Source organism: Chrysemys picta, unplaced genomic scaffold (genome assembly GCF_011386835.1).
Source record: "Chrysemys picta bellii isolate R12L10 unplaced genomic scaffold, ASM1138683v2 scaf2, whole genome shotgun sequence".
In the NCBI taxonomy this organism is placed as follows: Eukaryota; Metazoa; Chordata; order Testudines; family Emydidae; genus Chrysemys; species Chrysemys picta.
Window position 1 is genome coordinate 1417265 of NW_027052709.1, and position 24143 is coordinate 1441407.

A 24143-nucleotide genomic window follows, 5' to 3' on the forward strand; every position below is an offset into this window, starting at 1 on the left:
TCCATGAAAGAACCTTCTCTCTTATCCCATGGCTGCTTACTTTGCTTAGGAGCCTTTGGTGACAGACTTTGTCAAAAGCTTTTTGAAAGTCCAAGTATATTATATCAAGTGGATCTCCCTTGTCCACATGCTTGTTGACACCATCAAAGAATTCTAATAGATTGGTGAGGCGTGATTTCCCTTTCCAAAAACTGTGGTGACTCTTCCCCAACATATCGTTTTCATCTCTGTGTCTGTTAATTCTGTTTTTTACTACTGTTCTCAACCAATTTGCCTAGTGCTGAAGTTAGGCTTACTGGTCTGTAATTGGCAGGATCGCCGCTTGTCCCTCTTCTTCTTCTTTTTTTTTTAAATTGGCATTTCATTAGCTATCCGCCAGTCATCTGGTACAGAAATTGATTTAAGTGATAAGTTACACACCACTGTTAGTAGTTCTGCTATTTCATTTATGAAACCTTTGTTCACAACACTTCTTCTCATAAAGGGGCTTCATTGGTCTGTGAGGCTTCTGCACTGGGAAGGTCTCTCTCTCCATCTTGATTCTCATCCTTCCTACTCTGATCTAGGCCGGCTGTTGATTTAGTGTGTCTCCTGCAAGCTTCAATTCCTGTGCAGCATCTGCAGCAATCCCTGACCTGAGGCTTCCTTTGATGTGTACCCCTGGACTTCCTGAAACTTCTATCTGCTCCCTGGCTAGATCTGGCTTTTAACTGGATTTCCCAGAGACTTATTTTCAGTTCACCTCTTCAGGCTGCTTTTCCTGGGTTCTTAATTACTGGGTGAAGCTTTTTCCCCAGGCTGCACTGATGTGGCCTCCCTTTCTAACTGCATAGTCAGAGAGCTACCACCACCTCCTCCTGATCACAAATCTGGCTTTCCTGTAGTGCTACTGGGAAAACAATTTGGTTGGTTGAAAAAGGACATTTTAGCTGACCACCAGAACATGATCTAACCAGCCCCCAAGTTGCAATGATTCCCTCCCGCTGCCGGAAAGACGGTAATGGCTCTTTCGGGTCCCATTACAATAGCTTCAGGCAAAGGGCTAAATTGTGAGACTAATCTGTTTAAAATAGATATTGGTCTCTAATAAATAATGCTTGTTATGAAGTGCTTTGGGACAACATTCGTTGTGAAAAGCACTATAAAAATAGAACATTATATATATAATATGGGGCTCAAAGCAGCAAAAATATAGACCTTGATAGTGCTAATAAAGTAGAGGAAATAAAATTAACTGTCTCTTTGGAGTTTATATTCCTGCCTTTGGAACCAGGCTTGTACCTGGGGAGAAATATGTTTTGGCTACAGCAAGTCTTAATCTAAACTAAAATCTCAGGCTCATGTGGACAGAATACTGTTTAAAGATTAGAACCTAGAGGGTTGTGTTTTCAGGGCAGTGCAAGGAGACTTAACTGTGAGAGTCATCATAGCTAAATTCTTAAGAATATCCCTGAATTATAAAATCATTGGGTTAGAAGGGACCACAAGAGTCATCTACTCTAGTCTACATCTGAATATGTATGCCTTTGGATTCTGTTTTTTTCAGACCTACATGTGTAACTGTCCCCTGTGCAATGTAGGGGGAAGAAGGAGGGCAGTATTAGGAGATGATGGATGGTCCAGTGGTTAGAGGACTAGCCTAGGCTGCAGGAGATGTGGGTTCTAATCCTGCTCCACCACGGCCATCCTGTGTGACCTTTGACAACCACAGAGGATATGTCTACACTGCAAAGAAAAATCTGTGGTATTGAGTCTCAGGTTAATTGACAGGGGCTTGTGGGGCTAAAAATAACAGTATAGATGTTGTCACTTGTGCTGGAGCCTGGGGTCCAGGACCCTCCCAGCCTGCATGAGAATGTCTATGCTGCTATTTAGTTCTGCAGCCCAAGTCCCCCAAGCTTGAGTCAATTAACCTGGGTGCTGAGACTCGGTGCCATGGGTTTTCTTTTCAGTGTAGACATACCCTGAATGTCTGGGTCTCCATCTGTAAAGGGGATAGTGATGGGTTGGACCCCCAACCCAGGATGCCACCTGATGTGCTGGGGTCCCACTGGTTCTACCTGTTCTACTAGCCTGGGTTTCCTCACCCTGTCCTAGCTGTGCCAGACCCTCAAGCCTTCTCCAGTGCGCGTGCACACACACACACAAATGGATACACAGACACTGAGATCAGCTCTGTATGGGAGGAATCCGCTCAGGGATTCACCTAGCACTCACAGGCACATAAACCCAAAATAATATTGTCTTGTGCTGTATAGAAAAATCTGCACAGCGCAAGCTCATAAAAATCACCCCTTCCCTCAATGTGGAAAGAGATATGCACAGCTTCTTGCCCCTCCGCCCCCAGATATGAATTGCACAAACTGGGTTCTGTTATAAACAAGAAAAAAGTTTATTAACTACTAAAGGTAAACTGTAAGTGATTATAAGGCATAGCAAACAGAACAAAGCAGATTACTGAGCAAATAAAACATAACATGCAAACTAAGCTTAATACACTAAAGAATCAGGTTACACATAGTAATTTCTCACCCTAAATATTGTTTTAGGCCAGTTGTAGAGTTTCTGCAGCTCAGAGTTCCAGTTATGTCTCTTTACAGGCCAGACCCTTGTTCTCAGCCTGGACTCAGCCCCTGCTTTTCCCTTCAGGTGTTTTTTTAGCAATCTCCCTTCTTGGACAATGGAGAAGAGTCCTAATTGTCTTGTTTTCCAGCTTTAAATAGAATTTACATAAGGCGCGAAGCCTTTGTTTCCGGTGGAAAAGAACCAGAGGTGTCCAAGGTGGTATTTTGTGACCTTATTACCTGACCTTGCAGTGTCAAAGCAACCATGAAACAAGGTTTATTTGCAATGGCCACAGGAAGGACCTCCTGGGAAGATGGGGGATCCACATCTTCTAAGACTCATTGTCTTTTCCTAATGGCCCATTAAGGCTGATTGCTTACTGTCTGATGGGCATTTCCCAAGTACATACACACACAGTTGTAATTGTTACATAGATACTATTCCTAACTTCAGATACAGAAATGATACATGCATACAAATTCAGTAATTCATAATTACATTCAGTAAATCATTCAACAAATCATAACCTTTTCAATGGTACCTCACATGACCCATCTTGCATAAAGCAGATCTTAGTTATGCCTGTTCATATCGTAATATTTCTATGAAGCATGTGGGGTGTAATGTCACAGGGATAATAGTGCCTCGCAGGGGTGTGTTGTGAGGATAAAGATACTAACAATAGTGAGGCGCTCAGATACTATGCTGATGGGAATTTCTAAGTATCTAAGACAGAAATTCTTCCTATATATAGGAATACAAATTGCAAAGATGCATGTTGGATGAGTTTGGTTATGTAAGCATTTTAATTAGGGCTGGTTTAAAAAAGAAGTCAAAGGGAACCATTTTTGTTCAAACCTTTTTGCAGAAATTTTATTTTTCAACAGAAAAATTCTGTTTCAAATCAGTTTGAGGGAGAGCATGCTCAGCTCTTGAATAGGTGGGAATGGTCTGGCAGTGGCCTCTCTAGCCAAAGAATAACACATATGGACACATGAGGTCAGTCAGGGCCATCAACTATCTGACTTATGGGGTATGTCTACACTGGAGCTGGAGGTGTAATTTATGTCTGTTGGAGCTAGTGTGGGTATGTCCACCTGTCACAGTTCAGGGAAACTGCGCCTGTATTCCCCCTCCATGGTCTCTTGAGGGCACCAGTTCTTGGCTCCTCAACCATCACTCTCTTGGGCACAGACCCACTTCCCTCCCTCTCCTGACCGGGGTTTTTCCAGACTGCACAGTTCCCTGCCTGTGATATTCCTGGCCAGCCAGGTGGCCTAAGAGGCCAGCATCTGCACTATACTTTCTTTCAAGAGGCTGTGAACAGCATAATGGCTGCAGTTACAAGTTACCACCCAACTCTTTCTAAGCAAGCATGTTTATTCTTAAGTTGAAAGCATTACAGAGAAAACCATTAAAAAGAATAAAAGAACTTACATGCTTGCTAAGAAGCTGAGCAGCCATCACCTGAACCCTCCTCTTGGGCTCTGGTAGCTGTCAGTCCTTCAACATCCACAGCTGGGGTTTCCCTGTGGTTATAAGTTCATAACTATCTCAGAACCAGAACCCAGGCTGGGCAGTGCTGCCATTTCTTTCAGCTTTGGCCTCTGATCTTGGCCTTCAGGGACAGGTGATTAGCAGACAGACTCTCTCCTCACGGTGTAGCTTCAAAAGGCTGGGTTTTTGCATATCCCGAGTTGGGTAGATTGCTTAAATGCTTACTAGGGAATCCCAAGGAAACCCACTTCACATGTATTGACCCACAAGTCCATTTGGCATGCTTTCAATATAGTTCTTTGAACTCCCAGGCCTCACATCACATCTCCCCCAAGAGTGGTTATATACAGTCTCGGTTCACTGTACTACCTAAACTTGGTATTTAATACAATAGACTTCAAAGATACTTAAATGTAATTTAGTAAGGTCTCCCAAGGTCATGCAGGGAATGGGTCATAGTACCCATAGGCAATGGCAAGGTTACCTAATAAAATGAGATCTCCTCAGGGCTCTGGTTGAGTTTGGAGGAAGTGAGAGAAGGGGAAGGCAGTCAGAGAAATATGAGTATGCTGCTCAGGGAACTGGGGCAGGGCCCTCCAGTTATTGTACAAATTTATTCTTGTGCCAGCTGAAAAAAGGGCCACTTTCCATTCAGAGGCTAAGAAAGATGAATCATTCAAGCATAAGTACCAATATCATTTCAAGAAGAGAGATAATGAAATGTCCTTTGTATTCTTGTCAATTGTTTCTTTAACAATTTTCAAATAACACTTTGCATATATTAGGTGTGTTGCAAAGCAATGCAAACAGAATCTCGCTCTGCAAATGCTTCCACAACTTGAATCGCTATTGTATTTATAATTAAGTTTATTTATTGCACTTACTGAGAAAATGGAGACTCAATTATCATTGCAAAACATCCAAGGCCATCATTTTAAACTCCTCCTCCCCCCCTTGCCAACTCGTCACCATGAACAATTCCTTCTAACCATCCTCCAGTTGGACACAGAGCAGTACACATCTGCTTGCTCTACCGTTATATTCATCTAACCAAACTATCTCAGATTGTCTCTTCCAATCGCCAGCAAAAATGTTCACCTTCAGTATCCACAATGCAAGCAGATGACAAGTAAAATGCTTTACACATTTGGATAAAAGCACAAAATATTTCTTAGATCAGATCTACATTGCAAAGCTTGCTGGTTTAATTATACTGGTGTATTTAAAGTGGCAAAACCCTCCTAGTGTAAATGCAGTTACATCAGTATAAGAGTGCTTCTACTGGTATAGCTTATGGTTACACACCAAACTGACATAGCAGTGCTGCCAAAATTTTTATGTGTAGATGATGCTGTAGTAGTTTTGTGTTTTGTCTCAGCCTTCTGCATTGGATACCTGAGTTTCTGACATAGAGAACATCTACTTAGATGCTCAGGAGCTAGACACACTTACAGTGGAGGAAGGGCAAGCATTTGCTTTTGTGTACTGGTCATGTCCATCTGTTAGTATTGTTTATTCTCTCCTTAGCAGTTGGGGCCTGAAAATGCTGCATATCTTGCAGATTTCCTGACCACACTGTTCCATTACTAAGCAGCATTCAGCTTCAGTTGAGTGATCATCACACTAATTAGCCATAGATAAAGCTGAGACCAACAAATCATGAAAATTGTTGATGAACAAACCCTTGAGGGAAATAAGGGCCAAAATAAATCTTCATTCATTCTCAGCCAAAGGCAGTTTTGGTGTGGGAGGGGCTCATAGGTTCCGGGAAGACCTGAAATAAGCATCCTTAATAAGTTTTATTGGTTCTCAGTAATGGAGTAATGAATAGACTCATTAGACATAACTAGGGCCCTACCAAATTCACAGCCATGGAAAAATGCATCACAGAGCATGAAATCTGATCTCCCCTGTGAAATCTGGTGCCCAGCCAGGGGCCCTGTGCAGGACTCCAGCTGCTAGTCCCAGCAGAGGATGGGGAGGGACAAGACTTCCTCTTCCCCTGCAGGGGCTGCTTCCAGGGCGGGTCAGACCCACCTCCGCGAACCTCCCCCTGCTGCAGGAAGCTGCGTGGCTCGAGCTGTCACCTCCCCGTGTGGAGAGGCTATAGTTCAACCTGTCTTCCTGCCCCCCATGCACAGAGAGTCTGCGGCTCAAGCTGTCGCCCCCGCTGCCTCCCCACATGGCTGCGGCTCGAGCAGTCTCACTCTCTCTTTCTCGCTTATCCCTCCTCCCCCCGCCCCGCATGGAAAGGCTGCGACCAGGAAATATAGGTCAGTATCTTACCAGCACTCTGGTGCACACTTTTTTTATTATGGAAGGCACTGCAGGAAGTGCCTGGTGAATCAGTAGGTGATGTCTTCCCAAGTGAGTCTGTACTGAACTAATGTCCAAGCATGGTGTTAACATGCATGTGTTGCTGGAGAAATTGTTCCAGATGAGATATAAAAATGAGGTAGATCTTAACCCTCCCATGGTCCTTAAAGCAGCCAGGGTGTTATTTTATCTAGACAATATGGTTCATAACCCTAACTCTGGCAACAATTTGTCCCCCCCCCAGTTCACTTGAATGAGTTACTCTTTCCTTCCTCTAATCAGATATTGTGCAGTGTTGCACATCAGCCTGTGAATTGTTTCTTGTTTGTTTGGAGTTTTGTGAGCCTTCTGGATAGAGCTGGATGAAATGCTTATCAAAATGTTAGGTGAATGACGACATTGACTAAATTTATATTTATGTTTCATTTAAAAAAGCATTGGGTCTCCCCTCATGTTTACTGGCGCTCATTTTCCCCACTGGATTACAGGGTAAAAACAAAGTGAAGAACAAGAAACAGAACACTTTTGAATTTGAAACAAAAGTTTTTCTGAGTAAAAGATGCAGTGCAAATGCAAGTTACCATCAGTGCATCTGACTGGTAGATTCAATTTGTGGCACTGTTCAAATTAGGTAGGATTTTAGTATGGGTCTAATCTGGTTGATGACAAAAGTGAAATGCATCCAGACTAGTCCAATATCAGGAAGGCCTTTTAATGAACTGGAACTGAGAAGTTGGCTGGGGTCACAGCAATGCTTACAAGACCTGAATAGTCAGGCAGGGCTATGGACAGATGCACAGGGTAAGAGGAGGAATCCTTCTACCCTAGCGGTGAGATACTGTAGCCTCCATAGGACACACATACAGACTCCCAGTGCAGGGAATAGAAAGAATGAGGATCTGTACAAAGGCCCCACCCTGGCCCAGCCACACCACAGTCACTTCCGGCCCCTTTCAGCGGATTCATACAGAGCAGAACTCTTGCAACGGGTGCACATATGCTAAGCAGAGTTTCCACATTCAGCGTTTTCCTTAGATAGGGGAACTGCTCTGGTTCCAGTGCACAAGGAACTTCTGTGGCTACAGTGGATGGGACTGGGTGTGCCCCTCAGGAGTTGACTACCATGCAAGATTTGGTCAGAGATAATCTTCAGTTATTAGTGTCATTATTTAAAATCTCTAAAGACTTGATTTGTGAGGCCAGTGGCAGTGCTTGCTTCCTTAAAAGAAATATCTGAAAAATACTCTTGCAGACATTCAGGGGGAGCCTTGTGGCATGATTACAGAACCACTGGGCCAGTGCCACTCTGTGCATCTTGTGTCATAATTACTGTTGTGTGAGTATCTTTCAAAACATTGGCAGTAGCATTCTATAAAGGCCTTTTGAAATGAGTGCACCTTGAAATGGAAAATCCCATATGATGGTGATCCAAAAGAAATCTTAACAGCAAACTTACCCGTTCTGCCTTGGGCCCAAATTTTTCTAAACCAGTCCATCTCCAGTCTAGTTGCCGTATATAATGGTTTTGATTCTGGTCTTTGTTAAATTAATGTAATAGTTCCAGATTTACTCTAAAGCTAGTAGAGTTATCCTGGCATTCCAGATCAGGAGCTGGCCAAGAGTCTGTCATGAGAATATGGTAACTTCTCCTGGAGCTAGTATCACATTAGAACACATGTGCATTTGCTTTAATAGTCACTGCAATGTCATCTCTTTCAGAGTATGTAATGCAAAGTGCCCATGTGTCCTGAAAAATACATGGTTTGGATGTAGCACAAGGAACTTCTGAGGGGAAAACAGCCGATTTCCTGTTACTGCCATGTACAATTCTGTGTGATCATTGATCTGTTGTTAAAGGGCATATGGGACTCTCACACAGAGCTGCATAACAGCCTCTAGGGAAGAAAGCCCTGGACGAAATAGCACTTTGCAGGTTTGCTCTACATGTGAATTTATGAAAAATTATTTTGGCTGACCTACAAAAATCTCATTTCCTATTCGGTTGTATCTGAGAAGGAGTGCAAGGATGAAATGGGCTGTTAAACACTGCCAAAAATAAAGGGCTGTGGATTCTAGCAGACTTCCGTCTTACTCAGACTAGCTGCTCCCAGTTATATGATTCTCTTGTTAAAAAGTGATAACAAGAAAAAATTCTGTCCTTGGCAAAAAACACTTTACAAGTTTGTACTGTTTTGAATGGGAGTTTATATCTCAGCAGATCAACCAGAGGGCTAGACCCCCAGATCTGTCTCAGCTGGAGGGGTGGGAAGATGAGTTCTACGGCTGCTCTCACGCTGGCTAGAATGGATTCCCCTAGAGACTATGGCTAGCTGGGGGTTGCCTGACTACAATGCACTTCAGCCATACCCCTCGCCTACCTAGGAAAGCCATGCAGGGTTGGGGGGGACAGGCTATGCTGCCATTATGTCACCCAGATCCTCATCCTCCATTGCCCACCAGAGTAATGCAAAGAGGGTCAGGTTCTGACCCACATTCAGTCTCCCTTCCCAGTACTTCTGTCTTTAAAGCTACAAAGTTGACTTTAGGCGCAGGTAATGCCACGGGTCTGAATTGGCGACAAGTGGTGTTATGATACTAGAACAACCGACACTGCTCCCCATTAGAAACAGAGCAACTAAGGACTCCCAGTTAGCAAATTGCAGAACACCATGTACAGCAAATCTGCATGTTTTTCTTTTAAGAGCCTTGGTTGCTGTCATTCTGCCTTGGTGGAGACCGATCTTTCCATCTGTGACCTCAAGGCTGTGTTCTTAGTGAGTTGTTATTGTACCTCATCCCTGATGGGCCTATCACACTTAGCCCTAATTCTGCTCACATTGAGTTCAGCAGCAAAACTCCCCCTGATTTCAATGGGAGCAGGATTGGACCCACTTACTGCAAACTTTAACACACATTTCCAGTCTGAAGCTTTCTGCATTGGCCTCAGCTTCCTATTAGATCCCAGCCTGAATAAACAATAACCTTGAGAAGTGCACATAATACAGTCTAATGCATTTCAGAGAACTCTTAGCTCCTATTGTGCCAGATCACGCCTCGACTCTGCTGCTTCAAGCCCTTTGGCTGCCCCTGACATCTGACTCAGAACAATAGGCCCCAAAATTTTTTGTTGTAAAGCTCTGTCCTTTATGAGGTCCACGCTGCTGAGCACCTTTCCATTTCAAATGTTTTAGTTGACTTGTTTTTGCTAGAATTTCATCCTTTGTTAATGAAGGAACAGAGGCACATTATGCCACTCTAGCATGCATTTCATACTTTTGTGACAATAGAGTCTTTTCTCTGGCATTATCTGACTGTATAGTCTGAATGATGAGGCTATGAATGGGCAGAGAAAATTTGAATTACAGCCATTTTTAGCCAGAGATAGTGGGAGAGTGACCCAGGCTTATGCAATGTATCCCTGTTTCCCTCTAATAACTAGTTCACATACAGAGATTTACAAGTCTGCTATAGCCTTTGAGCTCAGGCAATAAAGTCTTATTCTTTTAAAGCCCAAGGTCACCGATTCACTCCCACCATTACCACCCTATTACGGGGCATTTAATTACGGGAGGATTTGTTTTAGTGTTCCATACTAGGGGAGCCTACACTTCGTAGCTTCTGTAGGCTGAGCTCAGTGTACACCGGGGGCTCCTTGCTTTCCTACATCCCACTTTAAGTTACAGCGATCTAAGAACCCTTTACTACTAAGGGAGAGTATCTACTGGGAGGTGGGTGGCTTCGTGGGTGTGTTACCACACTTTAATTTACGGGTATTAACTTAACACCTTTAGTTGATTTGCCTTAACTTTCCTGAGCGTCCCTGTGTAGACATGGCCTCAGCGAGTTACAATGAAGCTCAAGGGCCTGCTGCTGAACTTAACTGTGGCAACGTGGCGCATGGGAAAAGGTAGTCTTGTTGGCAGGTCCCATGAAGGCAGTTAAGGTAAAACCAGCACCTTAAACACTGTCAAGAAACTAAGAAGCAGTCATTGCAGATCATAAAACACTATAGTGTAAGCCTAGTTAGAGCCTGTGCCATGTTACCCTCCATACCAGGAGGGTGCCTTGCTGATCACAGAGAAGGTGGGATAAAAGAACAGAGATGTAATATCCTTTTAAACACAGGGCTGTTGGTCATAACTACAGACCCCGGTACATAGTAATTAAAGCACCTGTTAGTCTTCTCTTTCAGTGCCCAGAGATGCTCACAAACAGGAAAACACTTACCTGTATAGCTCCAACAGATTACAGCCATCTACATCCTTAGAACAGCATCTCCTCCCCTGCTGGTACCTTTTTCAGTACTGAGTGACAGGTAGGAGGGCCTAAGTTGTACAGGGCCCCAGGTCCTCCTATTCATAGCATGTCTTGCTGAAAGGAGATAAGTAGGCAGGCTTCTCCTTCCACCCCCTTCAGTGCAGAACACTTCCTGCCCATCACTTCTAGTGTCTGAAGATAAGGAAAGGATCAATGTCCAAGGATTTACTTTGCATTTTGTTCCTAAAAGAAGAGTTAGCTAAGGGCTGTGGGGAGAGGCAGTATGAGGGGAGTGCTTCTGTCTCTTTCTTAGGGCAATAGTAACAAGCAGAATAAGTCTTGCTTTTTAAAGAGTTGCACTTTGCTCCTTGGCAGTTACTTCACTTTCCGTGTAAGTGTTCCTTATCATGGTGAAATTATGACTATGGTTATATGCCGAATGGTGGCCTGGAATTCTCCGCCATGTTGGGAGAGGTGTGGGAAGAAAGATTGCATGGCAGTGCTGAGCCATCCACAGGCCAGTACCCAGAAGTCACCTACTTCAGGACAGGCTCAACAAAGAAAGTAACAGAATGCCACTAGCCATCACCTTCAGCCCCCAACTAAAACCTCTCCAGCGCAACGTCAAGGATCTACAACCTATCCTGAAGGACGATCCATCACTCTCACAGATCATGGGAGACAGGCCAGTCCTTGCTTACAGACCGCTCCCAAACCTGAAGCAAATACTCACTAGCAACCACACACCACAGAACAAAAACACTAACCCAGGAACCTATCCTTGCAACAAAACCCGTTGCCAACTCTGTCCACATATCTATTCAGGGGACACCATCATAGGACGTCATCACATCAGCCACACTATCAGAGGCTTGTTCACCTGCACATCTACCAATATGATATATGCCATCATGTACCAGCAATGCTCCTCTGCCATGTACTTTGGCCAAACCGGGCAGTCTCTATGCAAAAGATTAAATGAACACAAATCAGACGTCAAGAACTATAATATTAAAAAACCAGTTGGAGAACACTTCAATCTCCCTAGCCACTCGATTACAGACCTAAAAGTCGCAATATTACAACAAAAAAACTTCAAAAACAGACTCCAACGAGAGACTGCTGAATTGGAATTAATTTGCAAATTGGACACCATTAAATTAGGCTTGAATAAAGACTGGGAGTGGATGGGCCATTACACAAAGTAAAACTATTTCCCCATGCTTATTTTTCCCCCTACAGTTCCTCATATCTCCTTGTCAATTACTGGAAATGGGCCATTTTCATTACCACTACAAACAGTTCTTTTTCTCTCCTGCTGATAAAAGCTCACCTTAACTGATCACTCTCCTTGTAGTTGGTATGGTAACACCCATTGTTTCATGTTCTCTGTGCATATATATATCTTCCTACTGTGCCATCTTCATGCATCCATTATGCTCAAATAAATTTGTTAGTCTCTAAGGTGCCAAAAGTACTCCTGTTCTTTTTAAGGAGACATGGTGTGCTTATATCTCCTAGATGTCTGGAGGTTACTTAGTGGAAACTTAGTGCTATATGGCACTTCTCAGAACAAAACCCAGACTATAGCATGTGCACAGTGAAGCTGCGCTTGTGCAGCTTGTTTCTTGAAAACTCGCCAGAAGAACTGGAGCTGTGAGCCTAGTATATAATGCAACTGTGTGAAGACATATTCCTGTGATACAAGAACCAATCCGAGCAGGAGAACAGCATGTCTGAGAGAATGCACTGGAAGAAAATATGGCTAATGAGAAGCAATATGAAGTGGTGGTGAGATTGAGAGAATGGGATTTTAAAGTGCTTCACTGAAATATTTATTTCTTATATATATATATATATATATATATATATAAAACCCACCAAGCTGGTTTTAATTGAAGACTTATAAAAAGCTACTTTAAAAAATGTGATAGGGAGAAATAGCTGCATTAGGCATTGATCCTGCAGTGAGCTTTGCTTGGGTGCATGGAGCTATTGCAAGATTAGAGCCTTTGTGAGTCAAAATAGCCCTTCTGATTCTTGTTGTTTTTGGTCTCTGAGCCACAGAAGAGGAAGGCTGAGTGGAGTGGTGTTCGTTTAAAGCAACAGAGGGAAAAGACAGCTGCCTCCCACATGTCCTGGAAGGGCTCACATATGGCTCTCTCTGTTTCCTATTCTCTAGGATCTGTTTGAGAGGGAACAAGGTCACCACATTCCTGTTTGGTTCCCATAACAACTCACCACGATGGTCAAGGCCATTCGGAAATTGTTAAAAAATATCTAATTTGTGCCAGCTTTTAGTTTATTTCAGCATTAGCCTAAACTCTTTCCCATGAGAGTGAACAGTGTCAATACACTCTATCTGCTTCCTTCTGGATTTCAGTCTCCTTTGTGCCAGATGCAAGAGTCACATGACAAGAAGCTCTTCCTGGATGTATGGGCAAGGTTCTTGAGTTGTAGAAATAGACACAAGATAGAAATAAGAGCAGATTTTTTGTTGTTGGGACTTTTGTGTGTAGGTCTTTTCTCTATTGATCTTGCCTTCTTCAGACCCCGGATACCTCAGTTATACAACTGGATGCCTACATTAAGCTCCTAGAACCATTAGTTTTGCACTTAATTAAACCTGTGCTGAACCCCTGCATATCCCATTGAAGTGGATTGTCTTGATCTACCAGCCCCCTGAAATCACTGGAAAGGTTCTCATTGTCTTCCTTGGGCTTTGCTTTGGACTCTCAGGGACTTCCATGAGCTCCAACCCTTGGAAATCAGGCTAATGTTTGTTGGGGACTCAGTGTGGATTTAAGTACCCAACTTTAGGCATCCACATTTGAAAATTTTGAGCACTATATCTATTATAGCATGTCAATTGGTATGCACATTTAAAGTGCTAGATTTCTTGCAAAACTTAAAATTATTTCCAATTTAAAATCCTTTTTAGTGAAATGTTTTCCCCTTTTTTTATTACTGGAGTCACTGACATGAAACTATCTATTTGTTAGGAGATCACTTGCACCTACTGCCTGTGTTTCATTGAAGATTATATTTCTTGATTTGTAACATCAGAATTAATTTTAGTCGATCATGTATGCCACTGTCCAGTGTGTGTATAGCCATCTCGATACTACTGTAGCATTGTTACCTGATATAATGAATCCAGTGTTCAGAGATTAGAGTCTCATAAACGTTAAGGTCAGAAGGGACCATTGTGATCATCTAGTCTGACCTCCTGCACATTGCAGGCCACAGAACCTCAGCCCTCACTCCTGTAATAGACCTATAACCTCTGGATGCATTACTGAACTCCTCAAATCATGACTTCAAATTACAGATAATCTGCCATTTACTTTAGTTCAAACCAATAAGTGATCCGTGCCCCATGCTGCAGAGGATGACGAAAAACCTCCAGGGTCTCTGCCAATCTGACCTGGGGAAAAATTCCTTCTCAACCCCAAATATGGCTATCAGTTGGACCCTGAACATGTTGGCAAGACTCACCAGCCAGACGTAGGGGAAAGAATTAGTTGTAGTAACTCAGAGCCTTCCCCATCTAGTGTCCCATCTCTGGACATTTGGGATATTTGCTACTAGCAGTTGCAGATGGGCCACATGCCATTGTAGGCAACCTTATCATACCATTTCCTCCATAAACTTATCAAGCTCAGTCTTGAAACTATTTAGGTTTTTTGCCCCTCAGTACTCCCCTAGGAAGGCTAGTCCAGAACTTCACTCCTCTGATGGTTAGAAACCTTCATCTAATTTCAAGGCTAAATTTGTTAATGGCCAGTTTATATCCATTTTTTCTTGTCAACATAATAGCTTAACTTAAATAACTTGTTCCCTGTCTGATAGATTTATAGAGAACAATCACATCTCCCCTCAGCCTTCATTTGGTTAGGCTAAACAGGCTAAGCTCCTTAAGTCTCCTCACGTAAAGTAGGTTTTCCATTCCTCTGATCATCCTAGTAGCCCTTCTCTGCACCTGTTCCAGTTTGCATTCATCTTTTTTAAACATGGGAGACCAGAATTGCACACAGTATTCCAGATGAAGTCTCACCTTTGCCTTTTATAATGGTACTAACACTTCTCTGTCTCTACTGGAAATACCTCGCCTGATTCATCCTAGGATTGCATTAGCCTTTTTCACAGTCACATCACATTGGCAGCTCATAGTCCTCCTTTGATCAACCAATACACCCAGGACTTTCTTGTCCTGTGTCACTTCCAACTGGTAAATCCCCATTTCATTGCACTAACTCAAAAAATTTGTGCTAGGTCATGCACATAGAGATTATTAAATTTCATCCCATTTCTCTTACTCCAGTTTTAAAGTCAGCCAGATCTTTTTGTATGATATTCTGGTCCCCCTCCACATTGACAATACCTTCCAACTTTGTGTCATCTGCAAATTTTATTAGCACACCCCTATTTTTTGTGCCAAGGGCATTAAGGAAAATGTTCAAATAAAATTGGTTCCAAGATCAATCCTTGAGGAGCTCCACTAGTAGCCTCCCTCCAGCCTGACAGTTCACCTTTCAGCATGACCCGTTGTAGTCTCCCCTTTAACTAGTTCCTTATTCACCTTTCAATTCTCATATTAATCCCCATCTTCTCTAATTTAACTAATAATTTCCCATGTGGAACTGTATCAAATGCTTTACTGAAATCCAGGTTGACTAGATCTACTGCAGGGATCGGCAGCCTTTGGCCCCAGCCCACCAGGGAAATCCGCTAGCAGGCTGGGCAGGTTTGTTTACCTGAAGTGTCCGCAGGTTTGGCCGATCACAGCTCCCACTGGCCACGGTTCACTGTTTCAGGCCAATGGGGGCTGCGGGAAGCAGCGTGGGCCGAGGGATGTGCTGGCCGCCACTTCCCGCAGCCCCCATGGTTGCCGATGGTTGCCAATCCTTGAACTATTGCATTTCCTTTGCCTAAAAAATCAGTTATCTTCTCAAAGAAAGAGATCAGGTTGGTCTGGCATGATCTACCTTTTGTAAAACCATGTTATATTTTATCCCAGTTACTGTTTACCTCGGTCCTTAACTACTTTCTCTTTCAAAACTTTTTCCAAGACCTTGCATGCAATTGAGTCAAACTAACAGGCCTGTTGTTTCCCAGATCACTCTCCCCTACCCCCCCCTTTTTTAAAAGGTACTTTATTAGCAATTGCCCAATGATAGGGTACAACCCCCGAGTTTACAAATTCATTAAAAATCCTTGCTCTTGGATTTGCAATTTCATTTTCCCCCAGATTTTATCCATTATCCATTCCATCACTTCTAATTTCTTTACTCTACCTCATCAGTAACATACGTTATATGTTGACAGTGTTTGTCTACAGAGCATTTTATAACTATTTGTCTGTAACATAAAAATATATATATGTTCTGCATAGATCTAGCAGAGCAAAACACATTCAATCACTTTTGGATGCAAAAGATCTGGAAAGTGCAGGTGGCTTGCCAATATTATGGCAGAATACTTTCCCAAATGTGTGGAATGTGTGACAGTTAGATGTACTGACCTGTGACAGAACTGATACAACACCATAACAGTGGCCTCAAATGTTTTTATATAATTTCAAGTTTGAAGTTGGAGTACATATAGCTTTTTGGTATTTCCTGGAGATGGATGAGTGTTGAAGTGTTGTAGGCATATAAAAATGGAAAGAAGTGCATAAGTTTTCTTTGTTATTTCCAAGTTTTTAAAGTTGTGGGTGGTGGTGTGTGTCCTGCCACAACTTTAACAGCCACTAAGTGTAGTGTTTGTTTGCTAATATGTAATTACAGCTGAAGCTCTAGCAGCACGTAACGTTAGGCGGGTATTAGAGTGTCCACAATAATGGTTTTCAAACTTTCTTGCTGAAATTTTGAAGGCCTGGTGCCTGAAGATTATTGTTCTTGTTCAAGTCCTCTAGAAACAACTGAGGCAACAAATGAGAAAAGTGAAACAAAACAGACTTCCCCCATTAAACAACTTTTCTTCCTACCATGTTTTGAACAGTTCCTACCGTGTTTTGAAAAGTTGGCAGGGAATTACTCCTTGATGAGGAGAAGCATCTTTGAGTGATCTGCTGAGAACTGTTTTAATTTGCCCAAGTAATAAGAATTTGAAAATCCTCCTTTGAGTGCATTACTCTGTGGGTGGGCTTAAAGAACTTTTTTTGCATTGTCAGTGAAGGAAGGCTCCACTGCCCATGTTCATGTGTCTTCTAAGACAGAGGTTCTCAAACTGGGGGTCGGGACCCCTCAGGAGGTCGCGAGGTTATTACATGGGGGGTCACGAGCTGTCAGCCTCCACCCCAAAACCCACTTTGTATCCAGCATTTCTAATGGTGTTAAATATATGTAAAAATGTTTTTAATTTATAAGGGGGGTCACACTCAGAGCCTTGTTATGTGAAAGGGGTCACCACTACAAAAGTTTGAGAACCACTGTTCTATGATGTGCATTGAGAGCCAGATGTTGCCGTCCTCATGCTGAGTAGTACTTTGGGTAGCCTCCTGTAACTGAAGAGTTACTTGTGACATTAAGCACTAGTTGGTGTGAGCAAAGGTGGCAGAACTGAGCTATTTTCTCTTGACTCATTTTTTTTTGGAATTATAATACTTGGCATTTAATATGCATGGTGCTTTTCATCTTCATAATGCTTTGCAAACATTAGCCAGCTACTGCACACACTGCTCCTAGGAGTTAGGCAGCTAGCTACTGCGGTGATGGCCACAATAGAAATACCTTAGATGCTGTTATCCTGATGTGACAGATGAGGAAGTGTAGAGATGTTCATAAGCTTGTTCAAGGCCATAGGTATCTAAAGGTGGGAAGAGAATTTGGGTATTTTGATCCAGTCCTGTGGTCTAACTTCTAGACTATGCTTGCTTTTTTTTTTGGTTACCCTTGGAGTCTCTGCTGGGTTCCATAATTATGGAGATGTAGACCTGATACTTCTGATAATCATAAATTAGAATATTGGGATTTACTGGCAACATAAAGCATGGTATATAAACTGACTTGGGTGGTAGGTGAGATGAAAGCTAAGAATTCACTTTGACCCACAATAGTAGTGATGATAGCCATGGATTTTTTTGATTTGCTGGAAACCTCAGCCAACAGGAGCATGGCAATGTGACTCATGTGACTGGGGAAACTGAAATGCATTCTCCTACTAAGCAGATCTCTTACCTTTTGAGAAGCTAGAGGTTCTCAAACTTCATTGTGCTGCGACCCCCTTCTGACAACAAAAATGACTACATGACCCCAGAAGCGGGGACCAAAGCCTGAGCCTGCCCCAACCCCTCCGCCCCAAGCGGGGGGAGGAGGGAGCGGAGGGAAGAGGGGGGAAAGCCAAAATCCAAAGGCTTCAGCCTCTGGTGGAGGGCCTGTCACCTGAGCCCTACCACCCAGGGCTGAAGCCCTTGGTCTTCGGCCCCAGGGAGTGGGGCTCAGGCTTCAGCTTTGGCTCCAGGTGGTGGGGCTCGGGCTTTCACCCAGGGTCCCAGCAAGACTAAGCCAGCCCTGGTGACCCCATTAAAATGGAGTCGCGACCCACTTTGGGGTCTCAACCCACAGTGTGAGAACCGCTGGGCTAGAGAGACTAAGCAGCCCACTACCACGTTGTTCACCTAAATTCCCAAACAAGTTCCTGAAAACAAGGAAGAAAAGCTGTTTCTGTTCAGTTCCTGTGAGGTGACTTTGTGGAACTGGATTAATGGTGAGTGAGGTAGGATGTGAGGAATTCCTGCCAAGTGCAGAGAGATTTTGGCCAGTGCTGAGCTGTCTGATACAAACACCCAAAAGGGAAGGGACCCCTTAGCCTCTCCCAGACACCGCATTAATCCTTTCAATGCAGCTTAAAAATCAAAACCACCTGCATCAAATATTTATTCACTTACTAATAACAACAAAATAAAACTTATTTCATTTTACTTCCCTTGAGTTAAAGGAAACATTGATTCTTTGTTCAAAACAAAAACCTAAACCTAAACTAGCCGTGTGTCTCCTTCTGCTGTGAAAGCTGTATGAAGGGGCTAACGGGGAGGGAATCTTGCCATGGTTTGCCCTCCTGTAGTCTGTGGTTCTATGGCTAACCTCACCATCTCATGGGACTCACAGGAAGGCAGAGTCTTCCACACTGAAGTCCTTTCTCTGCCCTGGCTCTGGGTCTCTGGAGTCTCTGAGCTCAGACCCTGGCAGTCCATTTCCAGTAGAGGTGGGGACTCCTCTGGCTGTGATGTCCTTGACCTTGTCATTCTCCAGATCCCAAGAGCCTCTTGTGGGCAATGTGCCTAATGTAAAAAAAGGAGAAAAACGCCCCCTTTCCCAACCATCCCCCTGAGAAATAAACCACAGAATCCCCTTTCCCTTTGAGGCCTTTCTGCACAAAGAAGCAAAAAAGGCAGACCCATTTTTTCTTTGCTGGACACCTTTAAGTTACTGATACATATTGAAATATCTTAATTCCACATTCAAGTTTTTGCCTGGCAATAAATATTGTATTGGAGAAGCAGTAGATGATCACACTAGTAAAGTTTATTTGTCATTTGGAGGAATGGCTAAAGCCTTGACTACTCAGTCAAAAAAATTAAACCGAATTAACAAAAGATGTGAATTTAAAGAGTTCACTAAACTGCATGAAACCCCTGTGCAGACACTTTCATTCACAATTAAAGTGGCCTTAATTTGGGTTATTTTAAACTAAACTGAATTAAGGCCACTTCAGTTCTGAATGAGAGTGTCCACATAGGGGTTTCATGCAGTTTAACTAGTCCACTTTAAAATACACATGTTAACTAAGGTTAGGTGTTAAACATTCAGAAGTCAGGAATTGTGAAAGCTGAGGCAGAATGTGCAATCTTAAGGCTTGTCTACAAGGGGACACTCAGGAAAATTAATCTGAATTAGCTAGAGGTGTGAATTTAATCTCCCTGTTTTCTTCAGGATGTAAAGAAGAAGCTCTGTACTTCAGCCTTTGTTTCTTAGCAACTTTCATGCTCAAGAATATCTCAGGTCTGCCTGACTTGTGAGCACCTCAGGTCTTCAGCTAGTGGAACGCCATTGAAATCAATGGCTTATTGCTAATTTACACCAGTTGAGGATCTGGGCCATATACGACAAGTCTTGCATGAAATAACAGCACTGCAGGATGCTGACAACATTCGTCTGAAGGCAGCCATTTCTGATGGGATGAACAAGACTCTTGGTCACTTGTGTCACAGTCCTCCCCTTCAAAAGAGTCTTTCAATTGATTTCAATGGGCTTTGTATCTGGCCCCAGTTGCTGAACCTGCCAGCACTTAATACTACGTGCATTGCCTACTACTGGGAGCAATAACTGTGACACTGGTGAGATTACTCGTGGTAGTAAGCATGATGCTTGGTAATCAGTGTGCAGGAGCAGGCTCTGATTCTTGGACTCCATGAAACTTTAGTGAAGCAAACCCTTTTTGGACTAAGACATGATGAGGTGGGTGGTGGTGGGTGGTGGTGGTGGTGGGGAGGAACCAAAGTGAGAACTAGTTGAAAGTTTCTCTTTTCCATAGGCATTTTTCTCAGCGAGCAGGCGGCTTTGAGGGAAATAAATTAAAGAAAACTTGAACCAGGATGACAATGGAATGGCTTGTTTTAAACAAGTGCAAAGCAAAGCTAGCTCTTTGAAATTGTTAAAAAACAAAACAAAAACCCACTGAAAGAGCATCTTCTTTCTAACATGGTTGCATTTTTCTCTTTCCATGTAAAAATTTCTAACGGTAACATCTGAAAAAACATTTCTGACTATTTTCTTTCACCAAAGCAAGAAATATTATATAATTCTCCCTAGACATGAAAGTTTTGCACCAGGGGCCATCATTACTAGCTATTTTTTCTCCGTTAAAAGCTTTCTAATCTCTTATTTCATTAGACTGACACACTGCAGTTTGTACTAATGCATGGGATAGGAAGAGTTAAATTACACAATTCTGCAGCACAGCTGGGCAATCTTGGATGTTTTCATTTTGAGGGTTTCCCCTCATCACACCCTGCAAATGGGGCAGCAAATAAATCTCACTGGTTAGACTCTGAGGAGAACATATGACATTTGGGGGAATTATTCTCTGCACCCCTTTGAGGACTGATTGTTTGAGAAGCCCCAGAGCTGCTCAGCTCTGAACACATTCCAGTGATCATATTGACATTTCAAATTTATCCTTTGCAATACTGCCATGTAATGGGAGGAAAATGAAAGATGCAGTTGGCAAACTGATAATTGAAAGTAATAAAAAAAAAAGTCTTAAGCAAATGCATAAAAATCTTTCAAATCATGGTATTTATGGTCCTAAAATGTTACAGGGATATTTATAGGTTCAATGGAAGTACAAAACATATGGCTTTCTCATCCGGAAATATTCTTTCAATTACACCCCGCGTGGCACTCATAAACATCCTTCTTTCATCTAAAAAAAGTACATTAGGTAAGAGACATTGTTCCATTTTGCAGGGGGACGTGCTAAACAAACATCTTGCTCTAGCAGATGTTAAAGTGTAGTTTAAAGAATATTCCTTTTGCTGATTGAAATCTTTTGGCTCTGGCAACTCTGTTTGCCTCAGATTCTAAGTACTGCAGTGGTTTGGCCACACGTCTTGTGTTTTGTTTTTCTGGTGGGTGTATTGGAGGTTCTGCAGGATCAGTATAGTGTTGCCTGTTTTCTCCTCTTTAAAGAATAAGGGGGTCTGATTAGATTTTCATTGAAATCTACCCAAATTCCTCTGGATTGCAGTGGGAGCAAGAGGATGCCCTAATGTTTCCTCTGACATCACTTTTAAGGAATTCTGATCTCTGGGCCTGGTCCAGCTCCCACTAAAGTCAGTGGGAAGACTTTGTCAATGGAATTGGTTCAGACCCTTTGCTTGTGATAGACAAAATATACTTTTAAACTTGACTAGTCCCTCCCAGCACTCTTGACTAGCTATTGAGCCTGGCCTTATGCATGTAAATGGGGAAACGCTCAAGGAAGATGAGCAAGGGCCAAGTAAAATCGCAGCTCTTTGCACTCAAGGTCTGCTTTGCATGCCGATTACCCATGGCCATTGCAGCTGCTGCTACTGTCTCTGAGGGGAGGTTTAGCACACACCCACTCTGCACTGGCCCTTGCAGAGGGAATGCATCCTGCAGCCTCTTCAGAGAGCATCAGTACCCACCAGACTGCTGCTTCATCACAACATACCTTCTGTCAAGTGAGCCATAAAGCCACCAGCCTGTCCTCCTACAAATCCCCCCTCAAGTCCCACTTGCATTGTTGTGATGCCTACGAGGGATTAATCAAAGCAGTGTGCTTTATCTTTTACCACCCTGTTCCCTCTGTCCTTGATTGCTTGATGTCTTGAATTTTGTGTTCCTAAGGGCAGGGACTGTGGTTAGTACATTGTGGAAGCCACCATTATAAAAACAATTGCTATGAAATGTGTACCTTGTGATCTTTGTCCTGTCCTGCTTGCTTCCTGCTGAGTCTTGGGAAAAGAAGACAAAGGGAAACCTGATGACATATTTGGAGACTATTAAGGGCTGTTATAAAGAGGATAGTGATCAACTGTTCTCCATGTCCACTGAAGGTAGGTCAAGAAGTAATGGGCTTAATCTGCAGCAAAGGGGATTTAGGTTAGATATTAGGAAAAACTTCATACTGATAAGGATAACTGATAACAGGGTTAAAAAAAGAACTAGATAAATTCATGGAGGATAGGTCTATCAATGGCTATTAGCCAGGATGGACAGGGATGGTATCCCAAGCTTCTGTTTGACAGACGCTGGGGATGGATCACTTGATGATTGTCTGTTCTGTACATTCCCTCTGGGGCACCTGGCATTGGCCACTGTCAGAAGACAGGATACTGGACTAGATGGACCTTTGGTCTGACTCAGTATAGCCATTCTTATGAGCTCTGGAATAGGCTTTCAAGGAAGATTGTGGAAACCCCATCATTGGGGAGGTATGAAGAACAGGTTGGACAAATATCTGTCTAAGTGTACTGGGTTCTGCCTCAGTGCAGGGGGGCTGGATTTGATGACCTCTGGAGGTCCCTTTCTGTGATTCTGTGAAATGTGGAACCCAGATGCTTGTGTTGGGCTTTGTTCATAGCTGCCAACACTTGAAAAACTTTTGCAAGGGACAGTTATCCAGATAACTGGGGGGTGGGGGGGTCTTGGAGTGACTTGGTCCCCAGCCACTGGAAGTTTGTGAGCATTTTGCCTGAGTTCTAAGACTCGCACAGTACTTTACAAACGTTACCTATTCAATGATCATCACACCCCATCTGAAGTAGGTAAATTGTGATGGTTTCACAGATGGGCCGAATGAGGCACAGCAAGGTTAAGGACAACATTTTGAAACATAGGCATTTATAGTTAAGCACCTAAATCCTGGTTTTGCTGTAGATGCTTAACTCTGGTCAACCAAGGCAACAGAGGGAGTCATCGTCAGCTGAGATTGGTCTCTTGCTCAGTCTGCTAGATTGTGCTGCCGAGCTGCCTTTCTTTGTAACCGGAAGTCAGATTGCCTGATAGGAAGCTTGCAGGAGCCCTGTTGCCATCATACTGCCTACAACTTGTGAAGCTGATCTGGGGTCTTTCCCAACATCAGACGGAACTATGGCTGTTGTCCTTCTGGACAGCTGAGCCCAGCCTTGGGTGGCTATATAGGGAGTGAATAACCTAGATGATGATGATTATTATTTAAAAAAAAATCAGTGACAGATTTTCAATTCTAGTGTGTGGCATGCCTCTGTTTACAGGGCTTTACATTTTCCAGGCTGCCTTCATAAGGAAAAGGGCTTACTTTCCATTGTCAGGTCTCTCTCACCGGAAGATAGCGGGCTGACCATGGGCTTGCAAATGCCAGCTCTGTTCTGGATATGAAATGCTTCATATTGGGCATTATGTAATATGTTCCTTAATTCTCAACAGACCTAATGAAGGACAAGGCTGGGATCTAAAAGCTTCATGACATTTTTGTGCTTCAAAAGAGTGTTATTGAAACACATGGGCAACCCTTAGGTTAAATGAGAAGGGCTGTTTCCAAATGCTTTAGTCATATTAATAACAGGATCATTAGACAGAATAGAATGTGGCTTTATACACTGCCTTTCAGACATCTCTAAGCACTCTTCAAGTGATTCATTTCTTTTTTTCCCCTTCCCGCTACAATCTATAATAAATTGTTAGCACAGGCCTATTCCTGCTCCCAGTGAAGTAATTTGGGCCCAATGTTAATGAACATCAAAGCTTCACTGGAATGGTACAAAACACTGTATACAATGTGGACATGATTAATGCTTCTGCCTTTTTCAATTCAGGATTAATCTTTTTCTAAAGAAAATGTATAAAATGCTGTATAGAGCCATACGGACCTAATTAGTTAGGAAGGTTGAGATTTTCCAGGCAATTTAGGGCATTTTGGCATATCTTCTATTAAAATGGAAGATAATGTCTAGATTGCTTAGTGGTTTGAAAATATCAATCAGAATATTTAAATATGGC

The 24143-nt window shown here is 42.8% G+C and overlaps 1 protein-coding gene across 1 annotated transcript in view; it reads left to right on the forward strand.

The window, feature by feature from the left end:
- The first annotated feature begins 6197 nt into the window (after positions 1 to 6197).
- LOC135977523 (uncharacterized) overlaps positions 6198 to 24143 on the forward strand; it is a 122614-nt gene continuing 104668 nt past the window's right edge. Inside the window, exon 1 of the mRNA XM_065578794.1 lies at positions 6198 to 6335. The gene's annotated coding sequence lies outside the window, so the exon portion shown is untranslated. The remainder of the gene's footprint in view (positions 6336 to 24143) is intronic.